This window comes from Trichosurus vulpecula, chromosome 5 (genome assembly GCF_011100635.1).
Source record: "Trichosurus vulpecula isolate mTriVul1 chromosome 5, mTriVul1.pri, whole genome shotgun sequence".
NCBI lineage: Eukaryota > Metazoa > Chordata > Mammalia > Diprotodontia > Phalangeridae > Trichosurus > Trichosurus vulpecula.
Genome location: NC_050577.1, coordinates 115,804,602 through 115,821,121, shown reverse-complemented (window position 1 = coordinate 115,821,121; position 16,520 = coordinate 115,804,602).

Below are 16,520 nucleotides of genomic sequence, written 5' to 3'. Positions count from 1 at the left end.
GGGTAAATGAATTGCCCAAGGTCACACAGCTAGAGATGCCGCCTCAGTCTCCAGGGCACTTAGGAAACATGCCACAGTCGATTCACCAGTGTACAGCCACTGACTGGCAATGCAACTGCGATGAGATCCCCTCCATTTTCTTTGTCCTTTCCTATAAAACAAGGACAATGGCACCACACCCTTACATGGGGTCATACTGACAGTGGGTCAGCAATAGCACTACCCTCTCAGAGCTGCAGACACAAAAGTTTCCCATATGAGCTTCTGGTTTCTGCTGTGGGACCTTAGGTAAGTCACCTCACTAACCTACTTCTCTGTCAAAAGAGGGTATTGAGTTCACTGATCTCCAAGGTCCCTTTCCATCTACGGCATTCTATAACACTGTGACTTGACAGCCTTAACCACAATTCAGTTGAGTTAATTCCCTTCTTCTGGTGGGCACAGGGTCCAAAAATGGTTTTCATGCATTGCCTCATTTAAAGCAGTCCAACCAAGCAAATGAGTGACTCTGTTTCACTTAAAGAAGGGGCTCAAGTGATGTGTCTAAAAATCTCCCCAGGAGCGAAGCTAGTTTGCTAATGCAGAGGCTATCTTAGCACACACTGCCCTTTATCATTCCCATTCTTGGGGTGCCTGTGGGCGGCTGCCACGTCCCCCCCTCCCACATTGTTTCTCCTAGTTCTTCTTCTCTCTCTTTCTCTTCTCACCCTGCCCACCCCCTTCTCTCTAACTTGTATTTCTCTAACCTCCCTCCAGCTCCGCATTTTGACAAAGAGAAGGGCTTGGCAGGGGTTGGTTAAGTTTAGTCTGCTCGCACACTAGACAAACTGTTATCTTTCTATCTGCTGAGCTTCTGAAGGCAAGGTTGTCAAACCCAGGGCCTGAGTAATAGAAGCACTAGAGCTGCCCTGGCACGTTCATGTGCTGGGGGATTTGTTGTTTGCTTTTTGTTTGTTTTACTGTGGTCAAATTCCCAAGGAGATGCCATTGACATCCCCCTGGATCATCGCTGCCCTTGGTCATGACAGAACCCCTTTACTCATTCCAAGACACAGAGAGCAGGCACCGTAAACACCAGATGATGGGTCACCTCCTGACATCTGCTCTGCACATTTCCAATCCCCTGGAAGGGGCTGTTCAAAGAAACCCCGAACGTGGAAGACGGTACAACATGTTTGTGTTCTAAGTCAGTACATGTTACCAGGAAGATAGAAAGGCTGATTGATGTGGGAGTGGGGGGAGGGGAGAGTGTTAAGTCTTGAATCCCTCTTGAAAGTTCCAGACAGGAAGAAAAAAAATCATTTCTGGGAGTCCTAGGATGGAGTCCATATGTTCCGTGGTGATCTGTGACTAGCTCCTGGTACCATGTGCCTAGAATGCTGGATTAAAGAATCATAGATTGTGAATTGGAAGAAATCAGAGAGGTCAACTAGACCTATCCATTGAAAAGGAAATTATTCTATCATATCCCAATAAGTGGGTCTATGACCTGCTTTAAACACCTTTCAGTGATTCTAAGGCAGTTCACTCCACTTCTGAACAGCTAAAAATTGTTAGAAAGTTCATCCTTCTATCAGGCTAAAATCCATCTCTCTGACACGTATTGTAGGACTAAAGGATTGTAGATGCTGGGGTAGAAGAAACCTCAGAAGGTATCTGGCCCAATGCCATCACTTTAAAGATGAGGAAATTGAAGCCAGGAGGGGTCGGAGGACTTGTTCCAAGTAGCAAGAGATGACTCCAAATCTCTCTCTCTTTCCGCTTCACTGTCCTGCCCTTCTGATCATGGTCAAGAAGAATTTTAGAGACCACTTGGTCTACTCCCCTTATTTTGCAGATGAGGAGATCTAGGGTCAGAGAAGTTAAATTGTTTGTTCGTGATCATACAGCTGGACAAGTGTCAAAGGTAGAATTGGAACCCAGCTCTCTCTGGTTCCAAGTCTAGCCCTCTGATCTGCCATGCCTACTGCTCCCAGCTCCCAGGTTAAGCCCTCTTCCACAGGATGATCTTGCCAATACCATCATGCATCTACCATGTTCCCTTTAAATCTTCTTTTTTCCAGGATAAATACCACCTATCTTCAGAATTATCCAGAATCTGAGTTGAAAAGGACTTCCATCCTTTCCCTAAATAGGAATTCCTTCCATAGCATCCATTTTGTTGTTCACTCGTGACCACAGCTGAGGTTTTCTTGGCAATGATACTGTATTGGTTTGCCATTTCCTTCTCCAGTTCATTTTACAGATGAGGAAACAGAGGCAAGCACGGTTAAGTGACTGGCCAAGGGTCACACAGCTAGTGTCTGATGCTGAATTTGAACTCAGGTCTTCCTGATCCCAGGCCAGGCCCTCTATTTACTGCATCATCAAGCTGCATTGCAGCATCCCTGACAAAGCAGTAATATAGATATTGTCTAAAGACCTTCAGTGATGGGAAACTCAACTATCTTCTGAGGCAGCCTATGTTATTGGGGGATAATTCTCATTATTACTAAAGTTTTTTCTTATCCAAAGTCCTTGTAACTTCAACTCCTTACATTTTATGGCTTCCTATCTCCTTGGCAGCTCATCAGAAAAGATAACCTGCCTCTCAACATCCTCTAAATTGTCACCATACTCCCTAAAATGTGTAACCTAGAGCTGAACACCATGTTCTAGATGGTATCCAGCCAGGGCAAAGCAAAAATGGGATTGTCTTCTCCTTCGTATTTCTACAGAACATTTCTGACCTTGTCTCTTGGCCATTGTACTCTTTTTTAAAATACTTTGAGCTAGTCTTTTAGTTGCCAGGACATACTGTTGACTTATTGACTCTACCCCATAAGTCTTTTTTTTAAACAAACTGTATTCAGCTGTCATCTTATGCAGAATATTTATTTGAACCCAAGTGTAGGACTTGAGACTTATATCTATTAAATTCCATGTTAGTAGAGTTGACCCGCCATTGTATTGAGAATTGTTTGGAATCTGCTTTTGTCATCACAAATTTTATGGGAATGCCACTATGCCTGCATCCAAGTCACTGATAAAAACAGGGAACAGAACAGGGCCAGACATAAATACCCGGACCATTCCCTTGGAGGTCCCCTTCCAGGTTTATGTGGATCCATCAAACATGAAAATCACAGGAATTTGCTTTGAATTCAGAAATTGGGAGGGTTAGGAAGAATAACTGGGGACCTGAGGAGGGGGAGGAAGGAAGAGGCAGGATCAGATCACCATGTCCCTTCTCAGATTATTTTCCATCTACAGTGTATGCATCTTGAATCTGCCTAGTTATTTACACGTTGGCACCCTTATTAGAATGTAAGTTCCTTGAGGGCAGGGACTATTTTTGTCTTTCATTATCTCCCAAGGGCTTAGCACAGTGCCAGCCTATAGTGAGCTTTTAAAAGATACTTGTTGACTGACTGATTTTAACCCTGAGCTATATTAGTAAAAACAAATCACAGTATACATTTAAGCAAGTGAGAAAATTGGGCAACAGCAAGTTTTATCTAACTAATGAGCTAGGTGATTTTAAACAAGTTATCCAGATTTTGTGCCGGTTTCCCCAAAAGACAATAAAATAAGAAAAAGCAATATGATAGTAGTTAGAATGAACTGCCACACTTTGCCCCCACCCTCCAAAAAAATCTTCCTAGAGAACAGATCTGATCATGTCACTCTGACACGCAAAAACCTTTAATGGCTCCCTATTGCCTCTAGAATAACATGCAAAATATAGATCTCTTGGCCTGTGTGACTCTGGGGCAGTGCACTTAAGCACTCTCTGCCTTAGTTTCCCCATTTGTAAAATGGGGCTAATAAGAGCACCTACCTTCCAGGGTTGTTCAGAAGTTTAAATGAGATAATATATGTAAATCTCTTTGCAGGCCTTAAAGGGCTGTCTAAATGTTAGCTCTTGTTACCCTAGAATCAGAATTCAAAAGGACCTTGACAAACTAGAACAAACTAGAATGAATCTGACAGGATAAAATTTTATATGTATAAATATAGGCCTATACTTGGGCTCAAAAAATAAAATCAGCTTCACAAGCATAAGATGGAGGAGATATAGCTAGAAACAAAACCATTGAAGAAGAGATGAGGGTCATAATGGGCTGCAGGCTTAATATGAGTCTATATGGTATGGCAGCCAGAAAGGCCAATGCAATCTTAGGCTACATTAGAATAGGAAGAGTGCCCGGGACCCAGAAAGCAGTAGTCCTGCTGTATTCAAGGTCTAGAGTTTTGTGTTCAGTTCTGGGTGCCACATCTAGGAAGGGCATTGATAAGCCGGAGAGTACCAAGGGTGGGGGGGTGAGAGTACAAATTGTTTCAGTGGGTAGAGGGCCAGGCCTGGCGTCAGGAAGACTCATCTTCCTGAGTTCAAATCTGGCCCGGGTGGGTGACCCTACACAAGTCAGCTTACCTCCGTTTGCCTCAGTTTCCTCCTCTGTAAAATGAACTGGAGAAGGAAATGGCAAACCACTCCTGTATCTTTGTTGAGAAAACCCCAAATGGAGTCACAAAGAGCTGCATATAATTGAAACGACCGAACACAACAGCATCTACCTCCTAGGAAGAAAGAGGTGCAATTCTTACAATTATTAATGAGATAATAATTGGAAAGTGCCTAGCACAGTACCTGGCTAATACTACATGCTACATAAATGTTAGCTCTTCGCCAGGGAAGGGTCCTGAGATCATGTCATGCTGGGATCAGTTAAAGGAACAAGGAATGTTTAGCCTGGAGGAGAGAAGGATTTGGCAGGGAAAGGGATCTGGAGATGAGAGCTGTTTTCACATACATGAAGAGCTGTTGCCTGAAATAGGGATTGGATTTGTTCTTCTTGGCCCTAGATGGCAAAAAGAACCAGGAGCAATAGGTAGAAATTCCAAAGAGGCAAATCTAAAGAAATGTATATAAATATATAAGGAAATAGGAGGAAAATATAAAGGAATATAAGGATATATATGTGTATGTATACACACATATACAGATACGGAAAGCACAGCTGAAATGATCCCAAAGTGGAGTAAGCTTGAAGTAGTGGTTTCCCTCTTGTCAGAATTCTGGAAGCAAAGACTGAGTGAACTATTTCTTGAGGTGTGCAATAGAGGGCATCCTTATTCAGGTATAGCGTGAACCAGATGTCCACCGAGGTTCCTTACAACCACAGGATTTGGCGATTCTGTGAATTAATCAGTGATTGTAGTGATGAAAGGTTTGTTAGGGGAAAGCGTTAGAGAGAGATTTGCTGATGGAAATCTAATAAATGTTTGTTGAATTATTGAACTGAATGCAGGGTACCTTGGCATAGTGGATTAGATCAGACACCCACTGAATACAAAATTAGGGATGTCTCAACTTTAACTTGAAATTCTCATTAAACTATGTACAAGAGCTGGAGTCTGTAATGTTAGTTTTCATTTGAATCGGGACCATGAGAGGCGACTCCCGGGACACTTGACTTGAAGGATGGGCAGACGGCCGCGCATGGGAGGCCAAATGGACTCCCAGTGGACCATGATGCCCCAGAGTGTTCACCACTCCCAAGGCTACACAAAGGAAGGGAGATATTCTTTTGACTCTGATGATCAGTTTGACAGGGAGGTGCAAAATACAGCCATTGAGTGTTTGTGACAGTGAGTCAAGAAGGGGGTATAGCATGTGCAGAAAAATGGCGGACAGTGGTTGGAGCTAGAGTTTTGATCCCAGTGTTATCATTATAATAACCATAGCTAACATTTATGTAGTGGTTAGCTTGCAAAGCCCTTTCCATATATCATCTCATTGATTCTCATAACAGCCCTGCAAGGTAGGTGCTATTATTATCCCCACCTTACAAATGAGGAGATTGAGAGTGTGAGACGGTAATTTTTGGACCAGCTAGGGTGCAATGCATAAAGTGCTGAGCCTGAAGTCAGGAAGATTCATCTTCCTGAGTTCAAATCTGGCATCAGACACCTACTAGCTGTGTGACCCTGAGCGAATCATTAATCCTCTTTGCCTCGGTTTCCTCATCTGTAAAATGAGCCAGAGAAGGAAATGGCAAAACCATTCCAGTATCTCTGCCAAGGCAACCCCAAATGGGATCACAGAGCATTGGACACTACTGAAAATGACTGAACAGCAACAACAACCACAAGGCCAGCATCTCAGAGATCAGAAGTGACTGAGTCTGGATTTCAACTTGGATCTTCCTGACTCCAGACCCAGTGCTCCATCTACTATGCAACCTAGCTGCCACTCACATTGTGGTCAGAGTGATTGAGCTGATGTAGTGGTGTGAGCCAGAGGGTGGCTGAAAGCTTGGCTTTGCCCCTAGGATGAGCCTTGATTTAGGGGAGTGTGGAGAGAGGGTTCAGAGACTAGGAGAAAGTTTGAACACTGGGCTAATGCTTGAGATCATGTGCCCCAGGTCCCACTGGTGATGCAAGGACTGACATCAGCACTTGGGGAGTGACAAGGGGAAAGTCCTAATACAGGCTATACCCGCATGGCATAATTCTGATCGCCGCCCCCATCCTGTAATCTCTGCAGTAAAAAGAGAGATCCTTCAGTACACAAGGGGAAGGAGGGTGTATGCCCACAAAACCCAGAGCTTAGAGAGTGAATGAGAGCAGTGAGCATATAATACATATCACAAAGTGACTTCTTGGGATCACCTGGGAAGTCAGCAGCATCCCCAGGAGTCCCAAACCTTAAATAGTCCAGATGTTCCTCTTCCTCTGTAAGCCTAATCATAAAGCATGAGGCAATACCAAGCCTTCAGCCCTCTCTCCCCAGATTCAAATCCCAAGCTGGGGATCCCCAAGCTCTGGGGAGTTGGTCTTCCCTGTCACTGTTGCGGGTGTATATTTAATATATTTTTAAAATTGCGTGATATCTATCTACTTCCAAAAATACCATGTGGGCTATGCTTTTTATTTTTACTTGAAGTAAATGAAATTTGAGGATTTCAAATTAGATAGGTATATTAGGAGGTTAATAACTAGAAAAGACACTTAATACATTGTTGAATTAAATTTATAATTATAAAGGGCTCTGGCTTCTGACAGACCCTGACTGCATGACCCTGTGACTTAACTTTTCATTGTCCCCCTGGTAACTGTCTTAGACAATAAAGTACAGAACAGGTTCCAATCTGCAATGGTACAAAGTTCTCCTACATCACTGAAATCATAGATCCAGACTAGTCCCTCCCCGCCTAACAAAAGAAGCTCAATCAATGCAAGTTGTCATTTGAAAAATTAGCATCTCTATACTAAAAATTTAGGTCCTATCTGGAGTGAACTGTGTGACATCGAAAATTATGTTTTATTAATGTGTCACGTCTTGACATCACAGTCATTTCCCACCCTACCTCCAGACTGAACTCCTTTGTGACAAATGAGAAAAAAGGGGCAATCAAAAACATCTGATGCAGACTGTCTGACAATACAGTGTATCACACTAGTAGTTCCTCATTTCCCTGCCATGAGGGAGATGGTAGGTTTATTCGATCTCTTCTCTGATATTTGTTGCTAATTCCATTACTTAGAGTTCAACTTCCTTTTAATGATCCTTTCAGCGATTTAGGACATATGCTGGTAAAGTAATTTTGCATATTGTTTTCTTGGTCCTGCTTATTTCATTTTGTATCAGTTAATATAAATCTTCCCACTTTCATGAATTATTATTTTTTCATTTCTTAGTAATTTTCCACTATATTCATAGACTAGGGTTAATTTTAGTCATTCCCTTTTGTGATATTTTTGAGCTAACTAGAGATCCCTTGGGTGGCAGAAGTAAGGGGTGGGGGCATGTGTGTAAAGATAAGGCCCTTAAATATGACATCAAAAGGTCAGCTACTCTCTCTGAACGTGTCTCTGGACAATGTGAGCCTGGAAGGCTTTAACACAAGAAACACAAATGGGGGCAGAGGGACAGGACACATTTATATTGGTATGTTCTCCTGTGGCACCAATGAAATACACCAGGTGGCATAATGAAAATTCATGGAGGCAGGAGATGAATGGAGGAAGTGGCTCATAATTCAGGTAGCCACTGAGCTGTGATCCCCAGGAGTTCACCTTGTCTACCCCTTCCCTCCCCTCCTCACTGTAAATACCTCCTCGTGTTTGCCGCTGGGAGCCGACAGTGGATGTTTTATAAAATGTAAAAGACAAATGCCTTTGGGAGAAATGTGATACCAAATGGTGACCATGTGTGGTGGGCTGTCCCAGGGTTCTGACACCACTAATCACAATCTGAAATTTGTACCATTCCCATTCTTAGTTTTCCAAATCCCAAGCCTTTTATCTTCTGGTCCTGGTTTCCACCGACCACAAACTGCTGATTCTCTATAATGACACTGAATTGAACTGAGATAATAAGAAAGCTATCTAGAAAAGCAAGGGAGATAGCATAGTCTAGTGGCAAGAAAACAGGACTTGGATCAGTAAGTCCTGAGTTCAAAGTCCCTACTCTGATCCTTACCTAGTTGCATGTTCCTCAGCAAATCATCTAAACTTTCCTGGCTCCAATTTAAATTTAAGAGGTTAAATTAGATGATCTCTAGGGCTTCAGCTCTAAGTCCATGAGCCCAGGATCATAAGTGAATGATAGAAGTGTCCCCTCAGAGGGCAGAGCCAAGATGGCAGCTGGTAAGCAGGGACTAGAGTGAGCTCCGTTACTGAGTCCCTCCAAAAACCTATAAAAAATGGCTCTGAACCAATTCTAGAACGGCAGAACCCACAGAACAGCAGAGGGAAGCAGGGCTCCAGCCCAGGACAGCCTGGATGGTCTCTGGGTGAGGTCTATTCCACACGGAGCTGGGAGCTGGGAGCTGGGAGCTGAGAACGGAATGGAGCAGAGCCCAGCCTGAGTGGCGTGGACCATCCAGACCAGAAGCCGGGCGGAGGGGGCCCTAGCGCCCTGATTCAGTGAGCTGCGGCAGTTACCAGACCCCTCGACCCACAAACACCAAAGACTGCGGAGAAGGTTAGTGGGAAAAGCTGCGGGAGTGGAAGGAGTTCACGGTTCGGCTTCCAGCCCCGGGGGCAGCGGAGGTGGGGCAGCTACAGCTGTTGTTACTTCCGGCTCCAGGCCCACCTGGTGGGAGGAATTAAGTGGCAGATCAGAGCAGGGGTGCACAGCCTGCCGAAGATCTAAGCCCAGTTCGGGTTGGGGGTTCTTGGGGAAGGAGCAGTGCGGATCTGACAGAGCTGGCACCTCCCCCCCAAACGTGGAACATAGAACTCGTTAGTCTACAAGCAGTCATACCCCACTGAAAAACTCAAGGGTCAAGTTAGTTGGTTGGGAATATGGCCAGGCAGCGAAAACGCGCCCACATTCAGTCTCAGACTTTGGATTCTTTCTTTGGTGACAAAGAAGACCAAAACATACAGCCTAGAGAAGACAACAAAGTCATAGAGCCTACAACAAAAGCCTCCAAGAAAAACATGAACTGGCCCCAGGCCATAGAAGAACTCAAAAAGGATTTGGAAAAGCAAGTTAGAGAAGTAGAGGAAAAATTGGGAAGAGAAATGAGAAGGATGCGAGAAAACCATGAAAAACAAGTCAATGACTTGCTAAAGGAGACCCAAAAAAATACTGAAAAATACACTGAAGAAAACAACACCTTAAAAAACAGACTAACTCAAATGGCAAAAGAGCTCCAAAAAGCCAATGAGGAGAAGAATGCCTTGAAAGGCAGAATTAGCCAAATGGAAAAGGAGGTCCAAAAGACCACTGAAGAAAATACTACTTTAAAAATTAGATTGGAGCAAGTGGAAGCTAGTGACTTTATGAGGAATCAGGATATTATAAAACAGAACCAAAGGAATGAAAAAATGGAAGATAATGTGAAATATCTCATTGGAAAAACCACTGACCTGGAAAATAGATCCAGGAGAGATAATTTAAAAATTATTGGACTACCTGAAAGCCATGATCAAAAAAAGAGCCTAGGTACCATCTTTCAAGAAATTATCAAGGAGAACTGCCCTGATATTCTAGAGCCACAGGGCAAAATAGAAATTGAAAGAATCCATCGATCGCCTCCTCAAGTAGATCCCAAAAAGAAATCTCCTAGGAATATTGTTGCCAAATTCCAGAGTTCCCAGATCAAGGAGAAAATACTGCAAGCAGCCAGAAAGAAACAATTTGAGTATTGTGGAAACCCATTCAGAATAACCCAAGACCTGGCAGCTTCTGCATTAAGAGATCGAAGGGCTTGGAATGCGATATTCCGAAGGTCAATGGAATTAGGATTAAAACCTAGAATCACCTACCCAGCAAAACTGAGTATCATGTTCCAAGGCAAAATATGGATTTTCAATAAAATAGAGGACTTTCAAGCTTTCTCAATGAAAAGACCAGAACTGAATAGAAAATTTGACTTTCAAACACAAGAATCAAGAGAAGCATGAAAAGGTAATCAAGAAACGGAAATTGCAAGGGACTTACTAAAGTTGAACTGTTTTGTTTACATTCCTACATGGAAAGATGATGTGTATGATTCATGAGACCTCAGTATTAGGGTAGTTGAAGGGAATATGCATATATATATGTATATGTTCATGTATATATATAAGAGAATGTGTATGTATGTATATATCTATGCATATATGTATGTATGTGTATGTGTATATATATGTCTGTTTATATGTGTATGTATATATATGTGTATATATATATGTGTGTGTAAAAGAGAGAGAGCAGACACAGGGTGAGTTGAAGATGAAGGGAAGATATCTAAAAGAAAAAAAATGAAATTAAGGGATGAGAGAGCAACATGCTGAGAGAGGGAGATAGGGAGAGATAGAATGGGGTGGATTATCTCACGTAAAGGTGGCAAGAGGAAGCAGTTCTGTGGGAGGAGGGGAGAGGGCAGGTGAGGGGGGAATGAGTGAACCTTGCTCTCATCAGATTTGGCCTGAGGAGGGAATACCATACATACTCAGTTGGGTATCTTACCACAGGAAAGAAGAGGGAGGAAGATAAAAAAAAATAAAAGGGGGGGATGATGGAGGGGAGGGCAGATGGGGGTGGAGGTAATCAAAACAAACACTTTGGAAAGGGGACAGGGTCAAGGGAGAAAATTCAATAAAGCAGGATGGGTTGAAAAGGAGCAAAATGTAGTTAGCCTTTCACAACATGAGTATTGTGGAAGGGTTATACATAATGATACACGTGTGGCCTAGGTTGAATTGCTCGACTTCTTAGGGAGGGTGGGTAGGAAGGGAAGAGGGGAGAGAATTTGGAACTCAAAGTTTTAGAATCAGATGTTCAAAGAAAAAAATGTTTTTGCATGCAACTAAAAAATAAGATACACAGGCAATGGGGTGTAGAAATTTATCTTGCCCTACAAGAAAGGAAGGGAAAAGGGGATGAGAGGGGAGGGGGGTGATAGAGGGGAGGGCTGACTGGGGAACAGGGCAACCAGAATATAAGCCATCTTGGAGTGGGGGGGAGGGTAGAAATGCGGAGAAAATTTGTAATTCAAACTGTTGTGAAAATCAATGCTGAAAACCAAATATGTTAAATAAATAAATTTAAATATAATATTTTGATAAAAAAAAGAAGTGTCCCCTCATCTTCCTCCTCCTCACATTTTACTTATAATCCCTTGCCTCTCATTTGGTACCCTAAGCCTTTCTCTCTCTGGTTGCCAGTCCCCACACCATGACTTAAACACTTGGAGAGAAACAGAAGGTACAGTGGGGGAAAAGCACTGAACTTGTGGTCAGAAGACCTCCATGTAAACCCAGGCTTTGCCATTTGCTAGCTGTGAGACCTGAGAAAAGTTGCAAGCCCACTTTTCACTTCCTCCCTTGAAACATGGGGGAAGTAACACCTCCACTGCCTACCTCAGGATGTTGTGGTGAGGATCAGATGAGAGGATGTATGTAAAAGCACTTTTTAATCGCTGAATCAGTGTTCAGAGTTGGAACAGACCTCAGTGGCCATGCCACCCAACTCATACCCCTACTAGACCATAAGTAACAAGTTGGCATCCAGCCTTTGCTTGGTACCCTCTAATGATAGGGAGCCCATCACTTCCCAAGGCAGCCCATTCATTATTAGGAAACTCTTCCTGATGTCAAACCTAAACGTGTCCTTCTGCAACTTCTACTCTCAAATCTATGATCCTCTGATCCTGGTTGTGTTTCCTGGGGTCAAACAGAACAAATCTAATTCCTTCTTGAAAAGTGCTATACAAATGGTAACCATAATGTCTGGGGTTCCAGTTTTCCCTATTTGGGTCTTTCCTTTGGGGTGCAGGTGGGAATTTATGCTGAGGTGACGATAGTGGACAAATCTTGAACTGGAGAAATCCTAGCCCAGATGCCTAACATGCAACATTTGGGTGTGGACCAGAGTTATGTGCCCAATGAAATTATTCCGTACCACCCTGTGCACACCAACAGTACCAAACCCTCCTTCTCCTCAGCCCTAACTAAAACTTCACAGCACTACCCAAAAGGTACGATTGGTGCAGAGTATTTTAGGTACAACTCTCTCTGATGCCACCGGTAAGAATGCTACACATGTTAAATGATCACTGATCGGATGCCCGATGAGTCCAAATTACTAGGCTTATGGAGACATTTGAAAGAACTAAAATAGCTCTGTTTAAATTTTCATTTTGAACTAGAAGACCAGATCACTTCCACTGAAGGATTTATAATCTAAGGGGGGTAATGGGTGTGGTAAGAGGCAGCAGACAGGGAGAACAGAACAGCTGTAGATGAGAAAAGATTTTTTTTTTATATCCGACCTCAAACATTTGACATACCCACCAGTTATGTGACCCTGGGCAAGTCACCCAACCCCAACTGACCTGCCTTTCCCCCCTGCAAAAAAAAAATAAAATAAAAAAAGCAGAAGTAGCAATCACGATCTCAGAAAACAAAAACAAAAATATATCCAATTAAAAGGAACAAGAAAGTAAACCACATCTTGCTAAAAGGTACCATAGATGATGATAAATATCAATATTAAACACATATGCATGAAATGGCATAGTACCCAAATTCTTTTTTTTACAATAAAATTTTTAATTATCAAAGATTAAACTGACTGAAGTATAATTTTAATGTTTAATTCTTTGAGGTTTAAGGCTTATTTTTAATATTTATTTTTATTTTTTGTTTACAACAGACAGTTCTACATAATTTTGAGTTCCAGATTTTCTCCCCTCCCTCCCCCCTCCCTCCCCAAGATGGCATGGAATCTCATATAACTACCATGAATAACTTTGCATTGAATTAATTTATACACTAGTCAAGTTGTGGAGAAGAATTATGACCAATGGAAGGAGTCATGAGAAAGAAGGAACAGAACCAAAACAAAACAAAACAAAAAAAAAAAAAAAAAAAAAAAAAAGAGAAGAGAAAAAGGCGAGCATGAAGTGTGCCTCAATCTGCATTCAAACTTCATAGTTCTTTCTCTGGATGTAGATAGCATTCTCCATCGTGAGTCCCTTGGAGTTGTCCTTGCACCTTGTGTTGCTGAGAAGAGTGAAGTCTGTCAGGGTTGGTCCTCATGGAATCCATATATCTGCGGTTGTGTACAGTGTTCTCCTGGCTCTGCTCCGCTCACTCAGCATTATGTCGTGTAGGTTTTTCCAGGTTGTTATGAAGTCCGTATCATCCCCATTTCTTATGGCACAATAGTATTCCATTACCTTCATATACCACAGCTTGTTCAGCCATTCCCCAATTGATGGGCATCCCTTTGATTTCCAATTCTTGGCTACCACAAAAAGAGCTGCTATAAATATCCTTGTACATATGGGTCCTTTTCCCGCTTGTGTGATTTCTTTGGGATACAACCCTAGAAGTGGTATTGCTGGGTCAAAGGATATGAACATTTTATAGCCTTTTGGGCATAGTTCCAAATTGCTCTCCAGAATGGTTGGATCAGTTCGCAACTCCACCAGCAATGCAACAATGTTCCAATTTTCCCACATCCTTTCCAGCATTTATCATTTTCCTGTTTTGTTATTTTAGCCAATCTGACAGGAGAGATGTGGTATCTAAGAGTTGTTTTGATAGATGAGAAAAGATTTAAAACACATACACAAACAAACAATAACTCACATTTATATCATAATACTTTGAGGTTTCCAAAGTACTTTCTTCAAACAAACTCTGTGAATCAAGCAGTGCCAATATTATCATTTTCATTTTACACAGGAGGACAATTGAGGTTCAATAAGGTTAAGTCCAATTAGTAACTGTTAGAGCTGTAGTCTCCTACATCTCCAGGTCACCTGACTGCAGCTGAGATTCTTTCCACACATTGTACCGCTTCTCAGTAGCATGCCATTCATGGAGAGAATGCCCTACTTGCAGTCGAGAAGACCTGGGTACAGATCCCACTCCTATCACTCACAGTGTGACCCTGGCCAAGTCACATAAACTCTTAGGCTATGATTTGGAATAATACCTGGAGTTCCTACCTTTCAAGATTATTGTGAAGCTTATATGAGCTAATGCAACGTAGATTAGGCACTTTGCTAACTTTAAAATACAGAATTGTTGATCATGTTTGTTATTATTACAGTGGCAAATAGCTTACGTTGAGTTTGGAGAGGATACTGGACAATAATAGTCACAGGAGTCTAAACAGAGGGTAGATACATAGATTAGGAGACCAATGTTCAGGAAGGAGCCCCAGCAAAGACCCTGTTCTATGGCCAAAGAAGCAACAGAGAACTCTAAAATGTTAGCGCTAGAAGGGACTTTAGAATTTATTTAGTTCAATTTCTTTATTTTAAATATGAGGAAACTCAGAAATGAGAAAGTAACTTATGCAAGGTCACATGGCTCCTCAGTAATATAACTGGGATTTAAACCCAGATTTTCCACATCTAAATCCAGCACTCTTTACAATAAACCACTATGTATGAGAAACCTCTAGTTTCCAAAGTCCTTACTGAAACAAGAAGGGAGAGAAAACAGATAATGGGAAGACCTGGCCCAGATGGTGGAGAAGTGCAGAAAGAGAAAGGGAGGAAGCAGAAAGGGCTGTGGGGCTGAGGCTCCCATGAAAATGTCCTAGCAGATTTGCGTTTCCGAGTAACAATCATTTCTATTTTTATTTATTCTGGCAGGGTTTCCATGTCATGTAATCATGGTTTTAGTTCATTTCCCCTCAATGATAGATGGTGATAAGTCAACTTGGTTGTTAATAACATTACAATTTACCTAACAAATTTCAAGCTTGTAGTACAGCTTCATTAATATGTTTAATTTATCGTTACAATTCCTTCAGGTTAATGGTTTGAGAGTATGCTGGAGTTTAATCTGAACAGTTATTATAAAGTGCTTGTTTCTCGTTAAGATGTAAAACCTAGACACCCAAGATTTACTTATGATAAACCGGCCTGAAAAAAAATCACTCTCCTCTTTGCAGCAAGAAGGAGATGAGAACTGCCCATTAAAAATGCTTTTCAAAAAACATAGAGAATCCCTTAAGATAGTCTACAAGTCATGCTGGAGATTAAACTGCTGTTCTTGAAAGTTAATGGGGAGATAGCTGAGTGAAGAGCCCTTTTTGGAAGAATTCGCTGTGTTCTCCCTCCATCATTCTCTATTGTCCATGGACAGACACCTTAGAGAAAGCAGAATTTAACCATTAACAAAGTTCCTATATTCCAACATCTGTCTGCCCTAGGAAGGGTATTTGTGATAGCCAAATGCTGAGTAGTCTTTACATGTCTCTCATAATTTCAGAAAACAAAATTAAGTTAACCTAAGCATTCATTTGAGTACATCACAGCAAACAAGAAACCTCAGGAAAAAAAAATCTTTCTACATTCAGATTAAAGGTTATATAACTTTTCTTTCCTAGAAGCATCTGTGAGATTTACTGAGTTACCTTCCAGAGATATCCAGAGACCTTCAAACCAACTACACTCCTAGTTGAGAAGCATTTTTGTGTTTAGGGACTGACTTAGGCCTAGAAAGAAATCCTTTTTCCTCCCTGGTAGAAGAAACTCCAAGGGTAGTTAGTTCCAGGGGCCTTAAAACTTCCCTCAGAATTAAGGAATAGACTGGAGGACACATTGATTTAAAAGTAGCTCCTTGGAGAGGGGACAATCTTCCTTTGGATTTAAGCTATGGACTAAGGGATATATTGGTTTAAAAGCAGCTCTTCGGAGGGGGGAGGTAGATTTTATTTAATTTTTTACATTTTCATAACTATTTCAATCTAATTGGTTTTTTCTGTATTTTATTTTATGCATTTAAAAACATGACTTTGAGAAGGCATCCATAGGTTTGACCAGACTGGTTAGATTCCATGACACAACAGAAGTCAAGAACCCTGGTTACAATGGAAAGGGCACCAGAGATCTGGATTCCAATCCTTGCTATACCTGTGACTAGCTGTGTCATGTTGGATAATTAACTGAAATTTTCAAACTCCTCACTTGTAAAATGAGAGGTTTGTACTGTGACCTCTCTGTCTTTTTCCACTCCTCTCTTTATGAATCTAAGTCTAATAAGCTTTACTTGCACCTTCCCAAAACATTAGTTTT